The 17,643-nt window shown below is 29.6% G+C and overlaps 3 non-coding genes across 3 annotated transcripts; 2 read left to right on the top strand and 1 right to left on the bottom strand.

Annotated features, from left to right (window-relative positions):
* Nucleotides 1–9,905: 9,905 nt before the first annotated feature.
* Trnas-gcu lies at nucleotides 9,906–9,987 on the top strand. The gene has a single exon. It is a non-coding gene; the product is annotated as a tRNA-Ser (tRNA).
* Nucleotides 9,988–11,273: 1,286 nt separating this feature from the next.
* Nucleotides 11,274–11,346, top strand: Trnak-cuu. The gene has a single exon. It is a non-coding gene; the product is annotated as a tRNA-Lys (tRNA).
* Nucleotides 11,347–11,854: 508 nt separating this feature from the next.
* On the bottom strand, nucleotides 11,855–11,928 carry Trnan-guu. Its single transcript has one exon. It is a non-coding gene; the product is annotated as a tRNA-Asn (tRNA).
* Nucleotides 11,929–17,643: the final 5,715 nt, after the last annotated feature.

Genomic DNA, 17,643 nt, shown 5'->3' with positions numbered 1-17,643 from the left:
TACGTAATACCGCGCTTATTATTTTTTAAAGTTATTGAATAAAAATAACTTGTCGAGTCACGCATACGATACGAAATTTTTTTTTTTAACAGTCGTTTTGCATAGTAGAGTTACCGCATTTATTTGTGGAAACTATGATATACTCGTATAACACTAGTATGCATATATACTAGTTTATACTTGTATTTTTGCTTTAGTCATTTATGCAATAATCACTAGCCTTGACAGACGATTACAGCAATTGGTACGTACTCCCATAAATTTAGAAAACGCGTTTGAACTAGGGTGTCGGAGGTGCCCCGGGGCATGCTCTCTAGTTTAGGCTTTTGCACCCTGGTGGTATGTGTGAGAACCGTGGAGTGTGTGGGTGGGTATGCATGTGTATTTTTTTGAGCGAATGTGAAACTTTAATTATAAGTAGGTAGGACCCCGGAATGGCACGTGGTATACTTGCACTTTTCAGTGCGAGTCCCCACCTCCGGGTTTTATACGGAATTGTCACAAAATCCTATCTTTTTATTCTATCTTGCTTGACTTTAAATCTTTTTTGTGACAATTCTGTAATATGTATTATGTATAATGATTCAAAGGGATTTGCAACCATTTAAGAAATTCATTTCTATTTCGATTGTATCTCGAACGAGATAGAGTCGAAATCAAATCCGCAAAACCTTTGATGAATTGATACTTAGTTTTAAGTATTATAACTAGCACTTCGCACTATCGCGATTTAATCTTAGAAATGTTTCATATAATTTAATATAAAGAATAAATTAAATAAAAATATTGCAAAGAAATGCATTGCATTTTTAGTATTATTTTTATTTGAATTCGATTATATTACTCGATAGTAAAAGTGCGAAGTGTTGTTAGGTCATCGATTAGCATAATTAACTGCTCGGACATTCGATTAAATGTGCTCGTGTAATATGTGCACAGTCGATGAACTTTTAAGTTCGTTGATTGTCCACGAGCTAGGATAGCTTACGGGAAACGCGAATGCATTTTGTAATAATTAATAAATAGAGTCACCCCCTTAACGAACATCGGAATTATTTGCATAAGATGTATGATGAAAGAAAATAAATGGAATTATTTCATATGTATATTGTAATGTGAAATGTATTTCATTTATATTAGTGTTATAAGCAGTTGAGAGTAATTGGGTGAAAATGTCTTGAAGTCGTTTCTAAATTGTACGACCATAATTTGGCATATTATAACGGTTTGGTATTAGAATAGAATCGATACTTTACATAGTTAATAATATTCCTTTCGGCGATGAGATATCTCTCGACCAAAAGGTAATAATTATTTCTATGTAAAAAGCTCAGGATGTTTTACTAATCACATTTTTCTTTTTCAGGGTTGTGATAGGGTCGGTTAGGTTTTTTTATTATATAGAATCAGGGACGATTCTAATTCTATATCATTAATCGTTGTAATATGCCAAATTATGCGAATACTTTTTGGAACGATTGACGTTTTTGGTCAAAGATTCTTTTCATGCTCGCACGTAGGGAATGTCCGACAGTAGGCTTGAAGAAAGAAGAGGCTAAAGCCGAAGAGGCCCCCACTTAATTGTGGCTCAAGAGGGCAACTACAGACTTAATGAGTTATTTTCAAATTCAACAGCATGGTTGAATTTTTGAAAATAGCTCGTTGGTCATTTGATATTTTTATTGTTTTATTTTTTTGTTTTGCTCGTCAATAATTTATAATGGTTATTAAGAATGGTAATAATTAAAATAGTTTGCTTTTTGTTACAGGTGACCATCGTTGGATTTGCCATGCCACCCACCAAACATCAAACATAATTTTTCCTAAAATAAATCGAGTATTAAGAACATTTGATTTTATAAATGATATTTCATTTAAAAGATAGAAAATACTTTAAAATCGTGATAGAGTACATAACAATACCATTCCCGAATTCCCGCTCCAATATCATATCATTTCTAATTTCCTATTACACACAGTTTCCCCACTTTTCATTCTTCATTTCATTCGTAGAAACTAATTATCTTATAATGTTTTTTAATGTCTCTTTTATTGTTTTAAGTATTAAGATTTATTCAATTATTATATTATATTTAATTAATTTTCGTTTTATTTTGTTTCAGGATGTGATTAATTCCAATGCATTTTTAAGTATTGGCTTTTAATCTAAATAAAGAACATGCCTTCGATGCATTCATTGCATCTTAGCAGACTTCAAATAATCTTTTCTTTTTCTTTTTCAGGTTAGTTTTCAGTTTCTTTTTTCAATGGGTAGCGGGTAGATTTTTTCTTTGCTATTTTTCCGAAGAAAAATCTATTTCAGGGATGCGACTCTGCCCACGCGAGCCATGATTTGCTCCTATTTACAATGATTGGGAGAAATCGTGTCCTTACCTAGAATTTTCCTCCCCAATCATCACATTTTTTCTACTTCTTTTTCTTTTTTTCCTTTCATACTTCTTCTAGGTTCCTCGTAATAGTGGATTAGTCCGATCGAGGGGAAACCACTTAAAACAAAAATCGTCAAAAGTTCCACATTTAAAAGTCTAACTTTTCCCCTTATGTTCTATTCTTTTTATTGTTTTATTAACAGTATTAACTATAAAGACGATGCAATATATAAAAGTAGGAAGCAGATCGGAAGAGGACTATGATAAGTTATGGTAAAGGGTCGTATAAAATTACTATTTCTACAAATAAATGAAATATTTGAATTCGTTTAATGTTTTCCCTGTAGCATAGTACATGTGGTGATAATTATTTTTAATGTACTTTTTCTTTTCTTTTTTTACAAGTACGCACCATGGATCAACCCACACAAAATTATATAAAATTATTATTTATATATATTATTTCAGGTAAAATTAAAATTATTAAATATAATATAATTTTATAATATAATTGTAATTCGAAATCTTTTTGTATATGTGTATCTTGAAATACTATATATACTTGGGCGCATTAATTTTGAATGCATTTATCGTTGTTACTTAAATTTTACTTTGATGCATTTCTCATTTTTATTTCTTATCATTTTTTATTCATACTTTTCTCTTGTTTTTTTTCGATAATAATTGTAATGTTCTATTGGGTGAAACTCTTAGAGTGGGGTCTAAGAGTTCATTTTCTTTCCATTTCTTTCCATTTCTTTCCAACTTTGTTCGGATGTGGCAATCTTTAAGATGCACATCCCTCGTGGGTCTTCAGAAGCGGTTACCTCCACGTGATTAGACCCGGGCAATGGTATTTTACTTTCCATATAATGTTTATCATATTTTTGTATGCTATACATTCCATGGCAAGTAAAATCCCAGCCAAAGACCGCTTACCATAAATATTATAAAGATAATTAGTTTCTTTTTCATTTTTCTCTAATTACTATCATATTTTTATTCCTTTCCTTGGTTTCTCCTATCCACTTAATCTATAGAAACTAATTACTTTATAATGTTTTTTAATAACTTTTACATTTTTACAGATACCACGCCAATTTTAAATAAAAAAACAAGAAATATAAAATTTTTTTTAACGAATTATCAAATTTTAATTTAAAATTATCTTTATTCAGAAAATTTTTATCCGCATATTTAATTTTTTTATTAATATATTTTATATATTTATTTATATATATATATCGTATTTGTATTCGTCCTAATTCGTTGTTTTTTTTTACACATAAAATTCTTATTTTTATTTATCTTAAATTTATATAATTACTGTGTCATTAATATTAATTATTATTCTTTTAGTAGATGAAGAAAATTTTATCCTGCATTAGATCCAACGGACAGTTGAGAGATTAAAAAATAAAGTTCACCCTACTAACTTTAACCCTTTGCACTCGAACCCTTTTTCGCTTGAGCAAACCAGCTATCTTGAAATAATTTCACACACAATTTATCGTTGAAAACTTTGATATTTAAACATTTTATATATCTTTGTACTTCAAAAAAAGACATTTGTTAAACATTAAGCTCTTGTTATTTTGTGTGATATTTTGTAAGTATAATTCAATTACACTTCTTCACATGCTAGACTCAGGATTTTCCATATTTCCTATAGATAGGAAAACTGCTATTTATATATTTTTATGTACTTCTGACTCTTCGATGAAACATTTTATACATATCTGTTTTATTATAAATTAATTAAGAAACTTTCTGTATATCGTATCGAACGAAAATTTACAAAATAATAGAAATTTTATTGAACACCAAGCATTCGTATTCATGCATGTATGCATGCACATATGCATGCATGTATGCATTGTGTTATCATGATCGTATAATTCGGGAAAGTAACAGACACACGTTCAACAGATTGACATGACGTTTCGACAATGAAGTTTTGGAATACCCAATGGAATTTTATCTTGACGATTTCAATTACGCAATTGCGAAACGGGACACGTTCGACATATAGGATGCATGGTCCCGGGTCCGGTTTCGTTCAAGGGGTATTCTTCTCTCGATTCATATTGAATGAGAGAGAGAGAGAGAGAGAGAGAGAGAGAGAAAGAGAGAGAGAAATAGAGAGAAAGTGAGATGAGATTTAAAAAGAGAGTATGTATATGTGTGTGTGTGAGAGAGAGAGAGAGAGAGAGAGAAAAAAAGAATTTGATCTTTTTATTCTTGTATCACGTTCTCTCGAACGTAAATCCTGAAATCGTGAGCGTTCTCTCACTCCGAACACTTTACTTTGTATCAAAATAACCATACCATATATGGTATTCTACCCATGGATCCATTTATTCGAGACTCTCGCACTCAATTATCGCGATAACATCAACGTGAAGTTGACTTACGAAATGTAACGAGAGTAGTTTCATTTATATATTAACGTAAATTTGTTCAAAGTTTAAATTTAAGTTTTAAGTAATTATTTATTTATATGTTTTACGTGAATAAACAATTTCAATTTTATCGATTTTTTTTTTTTTTTGTAAATATTCTCACAAGGGAATTTAATTTGTTTTACGTAAGTACTATGTGTGAACACGATTTACGATTATTATTTATTTATTTGTTTGTTTATACGGTGCATATAATTCGTGAATATTTTTTGTAATTATTTGTTATTTTTTTAAAATGTACCCATGCATCCGTCGTCGATTTGCGAATACCATCCTTAATATTTATTTCTTTCGAAATTTTTTTTTCGTTCTGTGATCGATTCTGTACGCAAATAATTACATACATCCGCCCCCCCCACCCCACCCCCAACATATAAATGCGTTTCGATGTATTTTCGTATATTTGAATATTTTTTTGCAAAACTTTGGAATACGAATTATTGGAAATCCCTTAGGGAAGCGTATAATTTTTTGCAGATAATTTCATGCTCGGCAAAATTCAATGCGCAATCTTATTCGTGTGCTCGTTAGAAAATACAAATAAAATAAAATAAAATAAAATGAAATTAAACATTTGCGCAAATTGCATATATATATTTATGATGCAACGTGTATTGTGTTGTGACGTACTTGCTTGTTGAAAATTCTTACGTAAAAATTCAGCTTTCCTAGCTGTGACGTTCAAGCACTGCTAAATCATTTCCCCACACCCCTCCCCACGGTTCCTGTATTTTTATCAAGAAAGAAAGAGAAAGAAAAAGAAGAAAATATAAAAGGAAAGGAAAAATAGGGAAAGAGATAGAAAGAAAATGATTCCTCGTATGCACGAATGGTACGTTGTTGCATTCCTCTCGTCTATTCTTATATTTTTTTTTTCTTTTTTTTTACCTCATGTATACCTTCTTTCAACCTTACTTATGCCCCTTTTACACCCGTTTCCTTTTATTATTTCTCTTTCGCGTTAGCCAAAAAATTTATCAACAATTCTGATTGCCTGAAAGATACGTTTGCAATATTTGCATACCAATATAACGGGTGAATCATTCAAAAAACAAACCATTCGAATAATTCGTCGGTTGTTATTGATGATAAACAAAATAATTTTATTTGATTTCGTTAATCGCATAATCCCATATTAATAGATTTTTTTGTTTTTAGGTGAACGTGCAATTTAATTCTATTTTTTTTTCTTGATAAATTTTAATATCGCATATCTTTAATAATGGCAATAATAATTTGATCTGTACTCGCATGCGAATTTGAAATGTAAAACGTCGTTGAGTAATTTATACAAAAAAGAAAAAAAAGAAAATTTAAGTTAATTGTTATTTTTTTACGTCTAAAAAATCATCGAATAACAATCGCTAGTTATTCGGGTAGCCTATTTTTAAAATTATGCCTTACCCGGTATATTTTTTTAGTTATAGTTGAAACGAGTTTTGCTCGAGGCTACGTGTGTTTCTTTCCATTGTCATAAAATGGAACACGAGCTTTCAAATATTCTAGTCAGTACTTCGTGCAAAATGAATTTTGAATTTTGACAAACGACAATACGAGGGGAAAAAAAATGGGGAAAGGGAATTAAAGACAGAGAGAAGGAAAGAAAATATGTCGAGAATGGTAAACGTCCGAATAATTATAATTGAAATAAGAATGTTCATTGTAAATGAAAATAAATTAAAATTGATAGTAGAAAATAAAAATTATTGCATACGATTAAATAATTTATTTATATGATACTTTGTTTCCTTCGATGTTTACGGCTCCAAAGTCCAGTTTCCGTTTGATTTTCTTATCGCGTTTGTTATACCGCAAGATAAAGCGATAAAGAAATATTATAACGTATATGTGTTAAAAAGTATTTTCTAATTTTATAAATTCGCGAGAACGAACGAGAGGATTTATTATTTTTATTCAATTGAAATGAGATTAGCGTTAACTTTAATTATTATAAATTAAATGAAGTAATTATGTTATGCGTGAGAATATTTAATGAAAGTGTTATCACTTTTATTGCAGGTATGTTATTAGGTATACGTTTTTTAGAATACCTATTAATTATTTTGTTTTTCAATTATCCTAATTTTAATTATGTAAATTAAATTAAGTAATTATGTTAAGCGTGAGAATATTTAATGAAAGTGTTATCACTTTTATTGCAGGTATGTTATTAGGTATACGTTTTTTAGAATACTTATTAATTATTTTGTTTTTCAATTATCCCAATTTTAATTATGTAAATTAAATTAAGTAATTATGTTAAGCGTGAGAATATTTAATGAAAGTGTTATTACACTTTTATTGTAGATGTGTTATTAGCCATTGTTAATTATTTTGTTTTTTTAATTATCACTTTGTGATACATACATTAGTGCTTATGTTAATAAATATATGCATAATATTTGGTAAAAGTTTGAATAGGAAGGAAAGAACGGTGGACAGTGTCTAGGAGACAAAATAGCCAAATGCGAACGCAGCCAAATGCGAACTGGCAGTGTTCCAATAAACGCGACTTTTCAGGAAAGTACAAAGGACGTGCACGCCGTCGTGCACCCGCATTTTTCTTATCGCGAAAAATCTCCAACATTTTTTTTTTCTTTCTCTATATGTGTGTGTGAGTGTGTCTGTGTATCGTATGCATACGTGTGTGCTTTTTCTTTTTCTATTTTCCTACATTTTTATCGGCACACAATGTTCTCGATAAATCGACAAAATTTGCATTTGTATAAGGGGAAAAAATAACGAAGTCAATTGGTATATATTATGGTGAACAAAAAAATCACCAAAATAATTTTTTTTCGACATGAGAAAAGAGAAAAAACAAAAACGCTAATGAAATCACACAACTTTTTAGTTTTTTGATTTTTAACTAAGACAAATCAATTTGAGTTGCTTCACTTTACTTTATTTTTTCTTTTTTAACAGTTAATTAATTTATCAAATAAGTGGCCTAATCGTTGACTCCTCTTTAAAGTTATCTTATAATTTTTTTTAACACATTACTGTGACCAACCGAAAAATAATTCTAATTTATATCCTTGCCACGAATTTGTTCCTCGAACAATTCCTAAAGAATAGAACTGAACAAACAAAAATATTTTTATTACTTTAAAAACAATTTTCTCAAACAATTTGTGTTTGTTCATTTTCTTATTTTTTTTTTTCTATACTTAACTGCAAGCTTTAAGGCATGAAAGTTAGATTGCAATATTTTGCCTTTTTTTTTCTTCTCTTCGTAATCTTCCTCTTGTTCCTTTCTAATTCGAATTCATTAATACTTAAGCAATATTTACGAGGAGTGAAAAGTTTCGTAATAAGTTTTCCTGGCACGTGTGCAGTTCTGTGAGCAGAGTCTTGATAATCCTTCCTTAAACGAATTATTACACGAACACGAATTAAGATTGGGGTGGATGCCGAAATACTTCAAAATCACCAACAACAACAACAATAACACCAACGGTAGAGAGAACTCTAACGTTATTAAATTATTAAAAGAAAATTTAATAACTGCATATCATCCTGCATTTTTCTCGTCGTTTAAAACCACGTGAAATTTTCCGTCCAAAGAAATTCTCAAAAAAATGGTCAAGAAATGTTCAAACATTATGTCGAGGAAATAGTTTCTTCGTATTTTCTCATAGTTTGATTTAAAATCACATAACTCGATTAATGTTAATCAAATCGATTTGTTCAATTATTTCAAACATTTTGACATCATTTGGAAAATAAGGTTAGATAGAAAATATAACAAAAATTTGTTTCAGTTTATTTTTTTTTTTTTAATTAAAATACGAAGAAATACTTTTATCCTCAATCCAATATTTTCCTTAATTCCTAAGGGAAAGTTATCGAATGAATAAAAGAAAGAAAGAAAGAACGAAAGAAAGAAAGATATGAAATTCTGCTGAAATATCAGAAATCTCATGGTTGTTCGTCAATACGTGAAACACGCTGGAGATAACAACAACAGAAGAAGAAAAAAAAACCCCTAGAAAAAAAAAGAAGAAACAACAAAAAAGGAAAGAAAAGAAGAGAAAGAAATTGTCGAGCTGTAAATACGACGAGCTAGAAGAAGAAGAAGCTAGTGAAAGGGGTATAAAAATGATGATGGTGCTGAGAGAACGAACAATACGTTGAAAAGTTTCACGTTGTCGTAGGCATGTTCACTGTTAGTTTCCGTTAACAAAACGTGAGATAATTGAAAAAAAAAAGTAATGGTGTTTTCATTCGCCAAACAGGGATGATGCATGGCTTTCTTCCGTAAATTAAAGTCCCCGGTTGATATTATGTGACAAACCATTTCTTTTTCTTTTTTCTTTTTTCTTTTTTTTCATAACTGTTAATTAAAAGTATATCACGTTTTATTTTTTTTATATGCATATAGGATAATAGGATTTTCGTTTATTGTATTTTAGGATAATATTTTCATCGGCTTTTCAAGATTTTACTAAAATTATTTTTACATTTTTACATTTGTTTTAGTAAAATCATATTTTACAAACATACTCTACTGTTCTTATACACACACACACACATATACGCATATGCATACAGTTTATGCGTATTACGTATTCTAATTTGATGATATCAATCGAACACAAGTAAGGAATTAATTGATCCAATTTGAATTTTGTATTACATGATGTTTCCAGAATAATTTATCCACGTATATATAATTAAAATAGGAAATTATGTGGATATCGATAATATCGTAATTATTATTAAATCACTGGAATTTAGTTTAGGTGATATTATAATTAAAATTAAAATTTAAGATTAAAAAAAAACTAAATCTGGCAATTAAATTGTAAATAACTAAATAATTAATATGTTAATACGTAATACGTGAAAAAATAATACATATAACATATGTGTATTGTTATATTTTCATCAAAGAAAAATGAAAATAAATTTAAGAAATTACAAAACTTGTCGTAATCTTTAAAAAAATAATAAATATCGTTGTATCATATTATTAATGATTAATCGTAAGAAAAGAAATAAAAAGTATGATACAAAATGTACTCGATATTCTAACGAGAGTCGTCAACAAGACGAGGTGGCCGAGTGGTTAAGGCGTTGGACTGCTAATCCAATGTGCTCTGCACGCGTGGGTTCGAATCCCATCCTCGTCGAAAATTTTTTTTTTCTTTCCTTTTCTTTTATATTTAAGCATTAATCTCAATCCCGTACATAATCACGAAGTTTAATTAAATTCATGTTACGTTATTCGATTAGATAAAAGCAATTTAATTAATGAGATTCGTATTATCTTTCACGAAACGTTTCATCCCTCTCCAATTATTACATTCGTGGTCGGCTTACAATATACAGTTTCAGATGTCTATTGATTAAATGTAACAATTTGGAATCTCATTTAATCACGTACTATATCAATTATTTGTTATTGTTGTGTTATTATTAATTCATTGCATCATAATGAATTGTGCAACAGATGTGGTTTTCTTCTATTTGTGTGTATATGATTTAATATTTTTTTAATATTTACGATCAATATGTAGTAATATATTCACAATATAAAGAATAATTAATTAATAATTCAAATTAATAATTTAAATTATTAATTTAAAAAAATATTCGATTATAATATTTATAATTGAAGTAGAATTTTATTAAGATTTAATATTGATTTAGATCGTGTATTGATATTTTATTATAAATACTGATCAAAAAAAAAAAAGAAAAAAGAATATTCGTAATAACAATTTAAATATCATAATATAACAAATAATAAATAATAAACCGTTTTAAAGGATCACAACACGCTCTGCTTCATTCTCCCCAGGTAAAATAGGACAAGGGAAAATACATGGGTTTTAGTTATATATACAGGAAATGGTTCATGATTTATCTCATGTAACGTTTATTCCCATAAGACTGTGTCCATTTTCACGGTATAATATCTTTAGGTGGGTGCGGAATAGAAAGCCTTCGTGAGATACGCAAATGGCCTTAAAAGTCCAACGTACTTACTCGTTTCTTCTGTTAGTAAGTACGTGCCATAGAAATCTAAGGCGATGCATTAAGGAAATCCCTGGATCGAGAGTCGTTCAGTTGGAACGTTTTATGAACGCGATACTTATCGTTTATACGCGTTAGAACCCGACAACGTTATTTTTTTTTACTATACACGTTCAATTGAAAGAGTAAATTCATGGATACTGATAGAAAACATCTAAACTTGTCCGAGTGATTTAAACGAAGCATTTATTACTATATGCGTATGCGTAAATTCTAACAGCACGCTTGCATGAATCATTTTATGTTTCTTTTTTTCTATTGAAATTTTTTTATGGACACCCCTAAATAATTATACTTATATGTACTTATAAATGTATGTTTGAAAATGTTGAAATGCTGACCTGGAATAGTACATTTAGCTACATAGAAACATATAACAGCCCGGCTAGCTCAGTCGGTAGAGCATGAGACTCTTAATCTCAGGGTCGTGGGTTCGAGCCCCACGTTGGGCGAATTATTTTTTTTTTCTTTTTCGTTTATACAATCATGGAACTATTGAAGTTAGAGTGAAATTTTAATAAGTTCGTATTTTTAAGTATAAATAATATTCATTTTTTTAAATTAAATAATATAAGTATTATTTTGTATCTCTCTCTAAAAATATTATGCTATATCGTATTTTTTATAATAAAAAATGATTAATATTTTTTATCTAACCGCATATGAATGTGAGATTGTAGTATATATTTTTCGTTTAAAAATGTTCGACATTTCAAATGTTTAAATAGTCAATGCAAATTGAATCATTTTTTATTAATAAACATTAATATTTTTGATTTAATGGAAAAGTTTTATTATTATTAATCTATTTTTTTTTAAATATAAATTGTTTATATATCTTTATAAAAGTACAAGTAAAGTTTGTTAAATTAAATTGAAAAAATAATTGATTTATAGATTGTAACAGGTGAAGATTTAAAAGATTAAAAATTAATTTAACAGGGTGCAAAAAATTTAATTCGCCCCCGGGTGGGCTCGAACCACCAACCTTTCGGTTAACAGCCGAACGCGCTAGCCGATTGCGCCACGGAGGCGACTTGATGGAGTTCTTTTTTATATCCAACTACTTCTTCAAGCGTTATCTTCAAAGATAAGAAAAGGAAAAAGAACAAAAATAATGAATGACTAATTATTCGCTTAAACATTATACTAAATCATATGACAAACGTTAACTAAAACCAAACGAGAAACTAAGAAATTCAATGAACAAATCCTTGATCATTATAAATAATTTATTTTATTATAAATAATTTATTATAAACACGTCATGCATTGTTTCAACAAAAATATAAATTAATTGGAAAACTAATTCATAGTTGGTTTAAATAAAAACCGGTATGAATGGAGTAAATTAAGTCACCGAAAAGAAAGAATATAATAATAATAATAATATTATAATATTGATAATAATAATAATAGCAATTATGCAAGTAATCTTACGATTAATAATAGCACTAATATACTGTAAGGAACCGAGCGAGGGGTTTGAAAGGTAAGAGGGGTAAAGTGGAAGGTAACAACAGGGTGCCTTAAACGACGACAAGTTGAATAGAAACACTCGGTGCTTAACAGTACAATTGTGTTTCCCTCTATTGTTACCTGGATTAATCGAAATATCCAAGGAATAACCACCACGGTACTTGAACAAGTCTTACGTAAAGCAAACTGATCTTTGTCTTCATCGAAGAAGTCAAAGTGTTTAAGGAATCTTAACCACTAGAATGAGAGAATAATAATCAGGAAGTAAGGAGTAGTGGGAAAATCAGAAGAGTGTGGGTTGGTTTCACCGGTTCAATTTCACCTGACCACAGCAGGCAAGTACCCACCCACACTCCCGTTTACCCCCTTTACGGTCTAAAGCATGATGATATTGCCAAAGCAAATAGAAGAAAGATTCCGTAGACGTCATAAAATTGATATTTATCCTGGCCACTATCCAGAGTTGAAACCGTGCCAACTCAGCCACGAAGAATACTACACCCTCAACGTGCTACCTACTCTAATTATCTTCATCCCCCGACCATATCTCTCTTACTTCTTCAACTTTCAGCTCTCCCACTCTAATCCTCACCCAATCCTCAACCCATTTCGACTCAATACTTCTCTCATTCTCGTTAACTATAATTCTTTTTTCTTTATCCTATGAACAACATAAATGACTGATCAATCTTTTGGTTTCCCCTTACGTTTAAACAAAAAAAGAAAAAAAATATACGAAATACTCGTTTGGATTGTTAATTAAAAATAATTTAAAAATTCGAAGATTTCTTTTTTTGTCGGACTACGTTCATTAGTGCAGCGCGTGTGTGGCTCGTGAGATAACGATTCGACAGCAACCCTTTTATGTACTTTCTCTTCTTTTACCATACCTTTCCTTTTCCTATCATCTATTCTCTTTATATCTCTATATATTTTTTCTACTAGCTCTTTAGGTCTTTTCGTAGAAGATTAAAGAAAGGTTGATAGGTAGGTAGGTAGGTAGTAGTTGTAATAGTAGCTCCGGGTCGAGCTAGATTGACTGAAATTGACTTGGGCTTTGAAAAGGGCAGACAGTCGAACAGGGAATGAATGGCTCGCAAGTATGGAAAATGCAAGAAAAGCACCTAACTATATATATATATATATATATATACCTTTTCCTCTGTTCTGAATATACTTCTATACTTCACGTATAGATTTATGTGTGTATACTTGCACCTACACACATATAGACAGATACACACATGCATATATGTTTGTGTGGTATATATGGTTTTATTGATACATAGGAAGATGAATTACTATATACTTATGTAACCTCTATTATTTTTTTTCTTTCTTGAAACCATTCGATGGAAGGGGGCAGAGGGGGAGGTATTCTTTTCAAATTCCTACCCAAAGGCTATCCTTTCGATCCTATCGATTTTTCTTTATTTCGTTCGTTTGATAGCTTAAATAAAAATCCCCCTTCCCCTACCTCTCCATATCTTACTTTTTAAGTAGGACAACGATTATTTCTTCTTCCCGATAAAATTTATGATCCGAGATTAAATCCGCTAAATGGTCTCTGAGGATTTTTGTCGAGAGATTTTCTTTTCTAATTTATGAGGTACTAATAGGTGCGACAAGAAATGATATGATACTATCTTGATATTAACAAATATTTATATATTTCTTTTTTTGTTATTTAGGTTTATTGTTATTTTCAGTATACAGATTATCTCGTATAAGGGATGTTTATATAAACGAAAAAGTAAATAAAAATTGGAGAAAAATAAGTTTGATGCAACTTGCGTCGATTTTAGAAAAATAATATATGTTTTATGTATAATACTTTTTTTTTTTTTTTTTGTTAACAAATCCAATATACTAATATAACAAAAATCTAATAAAATAAGTCTCAATAAATGAATCAAATATTGTTTAATATAGTTTAATAAATATATAAAATCAATATAACTAATCTATTATGTTGGTAACTATTATTATTATTTGATGATATGGGGTTTTATGTATGTCGTAATTAACTTAACGTAGGAATTTCGATAATTTTCGCGTACTTTCGCGTACTTGTTTCATTCACAGTATTATACTTTGATGAGAGAGAGAGAGAGAGGGAGAATTAACAAGAGAGAAATATAGAAAGTAACACATTCGACGTAATTAACTGGACGATTAATCGTTTGGTAATATTGGGGTGGATATCTCGTTGGATTCGCGTTGGAAAATTGTTCGAATTAAACAGGCTTGTCTCTCTAACCTGGCGAAATCCCACACGGGATTCGGTTCTAGAACTGGAACACCAGCTGGTTGGTTGACTGTTAATGGAAAGAATTTAATAAACCGCACCAATGTAAAATAATCACCGGATAGTTCGTAATTTATTTATTATATTCATTACGATGCGCATAAATAATTTCTCTACTGCACTAAGTTCTTTCTTCGATCGTGCGAGGAATAAATATGATGCTGATAGCTTTCGAAGACGTTTCCCTTTCCCTCTCCCCTCTACCCCGACTGTAGTATAAAAAGAAAATTATTTCTTTTAAAAGATTCCCGTGTACATTTATTTCCTATCATTGTCCTAGGATCTATGTGAGGATGAGCAAAATGTTGCATCGTGGTTGAGCATCAAAATCTGATATGAACAGGGCCGAATCTATACCATGAATTAGAAGGCGCTAAAATAGAGGCCCAATAATATTAGTACTGATTTGTGGTTTTTTTTTTTATTACTATTATAAGATTATTTAGATTGAAAATAAAACAACATTTCTCATATTCAGAATAATTTCGTTCTAAAAATTGATTAAAGAAATAATTGAATCGATTTTGATACGATTTATTGTTAGTTAAATTATATTATGTTATTTAATCGTTCGAATAGACTGGTTGGTCATTCAAAAATAAGAACTTATATTTTTATCGTTAAATGTAAATAACAATCAATTTGGATTATATACCGGCTTGATTAATAATAAATAAAATAATTTTAATAATTATAATATAGTCGTAAAGTCAAGCGAAGAAAAGTAATAGCATTGAATGCATTATTTAAATTTCAAATTTAAAACCGGTCATCGGTTCATTGGTCGTGGTGCGTTAAATATTAAAAAGAGGATCAGAAAGTTTAAGTATTAATATTTTTGTGATGTGCACAATGTTGTACCTCGAGAACCGTATTGCAAAAAAAACAACCTTTTTATATTTTTTAGTATAACCTAATTAATTGTTCATATCATTCTCCACGATATTCGAATAAAAATAAAAATTAAAAAGAAAAAATAGAAACCAATTTTTCATCATACAAAAATAAAAATATGTGACAAAATAATACAACACAAAGACATATATGTCATAAATTTCTATAAAAAAGTTACGATTTTTTCATTGATACCAAAAAAAAATACCATTCCAACATGAAAGATCCTAATAGGTTCTATTTGTGGGATTGAACCTTTTTAAGGGGTTGGAGATCGTCTAACGTTTCTCCCTTTATATTGGTTCTAATCAGCCCTTTCAGTATATTTCCCTTTTGCTTCACTAGATCTCTTTTAGTCTCTGAGTAGGGTGAGTTAGGGTACTTGATGTTTAAACTTCCCTTATATTATATACATATACATATATATACATATATATATATTATATAGGTCCATATGTAAAGAACCGATATGTGAACCCTTTTCATCCTTTTTCGTCAATGATTAACATACGCGCGAATAAACGCGTTACTCCGTAACGATGAACATCGAGAACCGCGAAAAGGGATCGACTGCAATTGCACATTCACAAAGCCCCACCTCCCATTCTGAATCGTCTGGACTACCTTTAACGTTTCTACCATTCGAATGTGTTAATTGGTTAGCTCATTAAGCAGTCTCCGCGATCGTTCAATTTTCTCTTCGAACGAGCAAACCACTTCCAATATCTACACCTGTACACACACATACACACACACACACACACACACATGTATATATGGATACAGGGATTGATTTGAGATATAGGTGCAGGTGTACGCAGGTGTTTTGTATTGATAACCATACATTAATATTTGAACGACCATTTGGATTACGTTGCATTGATATAAAGAATACGAATCTCATATAAGTATATAGGTATAGTTAATATGCATATTTAAGGTATACTCATTGGTTTTTGTCAAGATAATAATAAATAGATTTTTAAGGGGGTAATTTTAATTTTTAAAGACTCATATTAATATAATACTTATTTATTAAATATATAGATACAAATTGATGCAGATATTGGTATAGTTATATTCATGTATATATGTTTTGTTTAAAAAATTATAAATACATATTATAAGATAAAATTGGATATGGTAGTGTTGTTTTAAAAAAATGCAAATTGTCTGATGGTGATAATCATTTTGAATAGTTCGTTCTTTCCTGATTGGCATATATGGGAACATTGAATACGGAAACGATGATGGATTGATGTGACGCTGAATAATCACTCGCATACAATGCAATTACGTGATTTCGATTTATTAACACACGGTTCAATGTCCACCTAACGGAATGTTACTTCGTTAAATCATGTGTTATATATTCATTTCTATTAGATAATCATACATATATCACAAATTGGAATCGATTGAACGATTATAAATAGTTTCTATTCAACCAGTCGACGTTTCAATTATTTTCATAGTTATATTATATTGATTCGAAATAAAAAAAAAAAATAAAAAGAAAAAAGATAAAAAGAAATTGAATCTTTTGCAGTAAATCGATTTACCATCTTTCTATATCTTTTGCGTACGCACGTTAAAATATAAACTGAAGTAATCGAAGCTTTTTCTTTTTTTTTTTTTAAATGGTTTGAGTGCACTCAGCAATTTTAGTATGAAATAAATAAAAGAAATAAAAAAAAAAAACGTTTACACAAGTTTCAGCACTTTATCGTGATTATTAAAAAGGTGTGCTGAAGGACCCATACTTTTTTTTTTGTTATATTTAAATGATATGAGAGAGTATCGAATAATTTTAGATTATTGTTGAAAATATAAATAACAAAGTGAAATATGAAATAACAAATTTTGCCCACTTGGACGCACTTTGATAATAAAATTTATTTAACTCGTCATATGTAAAAAGAAAAAGAAAAAAAAACCGATAATTTAATTACGAACAAATTTTGCCGCCCCCTATCCCCTTCCCTTCCCTTTTAATCGCATATTTAATATCAAGAAAACGTATTGAAACTCGAATACGATTTATTTACATTAATTCCAAATTAAATTG

The sequence above is a fragment of the Polistes fuscatus genome, unplaced genomic scaffold (assembly GCF_010416935.1).
Source record: "Polistes fuscatus isolate 324 unplaced genomic scaffold, CU_Pfus_HIC Scaffold1, whole genome shotgun sequence".
Lineage (NCBI taxonomy): Eukaryota > Metazoa > Arthropoda > Insecta > Hymenoptera > Vespidae > Polistes > Polistes fuscatus.
This window is presented reverse-complemented; position numbering and strand designations above follow the sequence as displayed.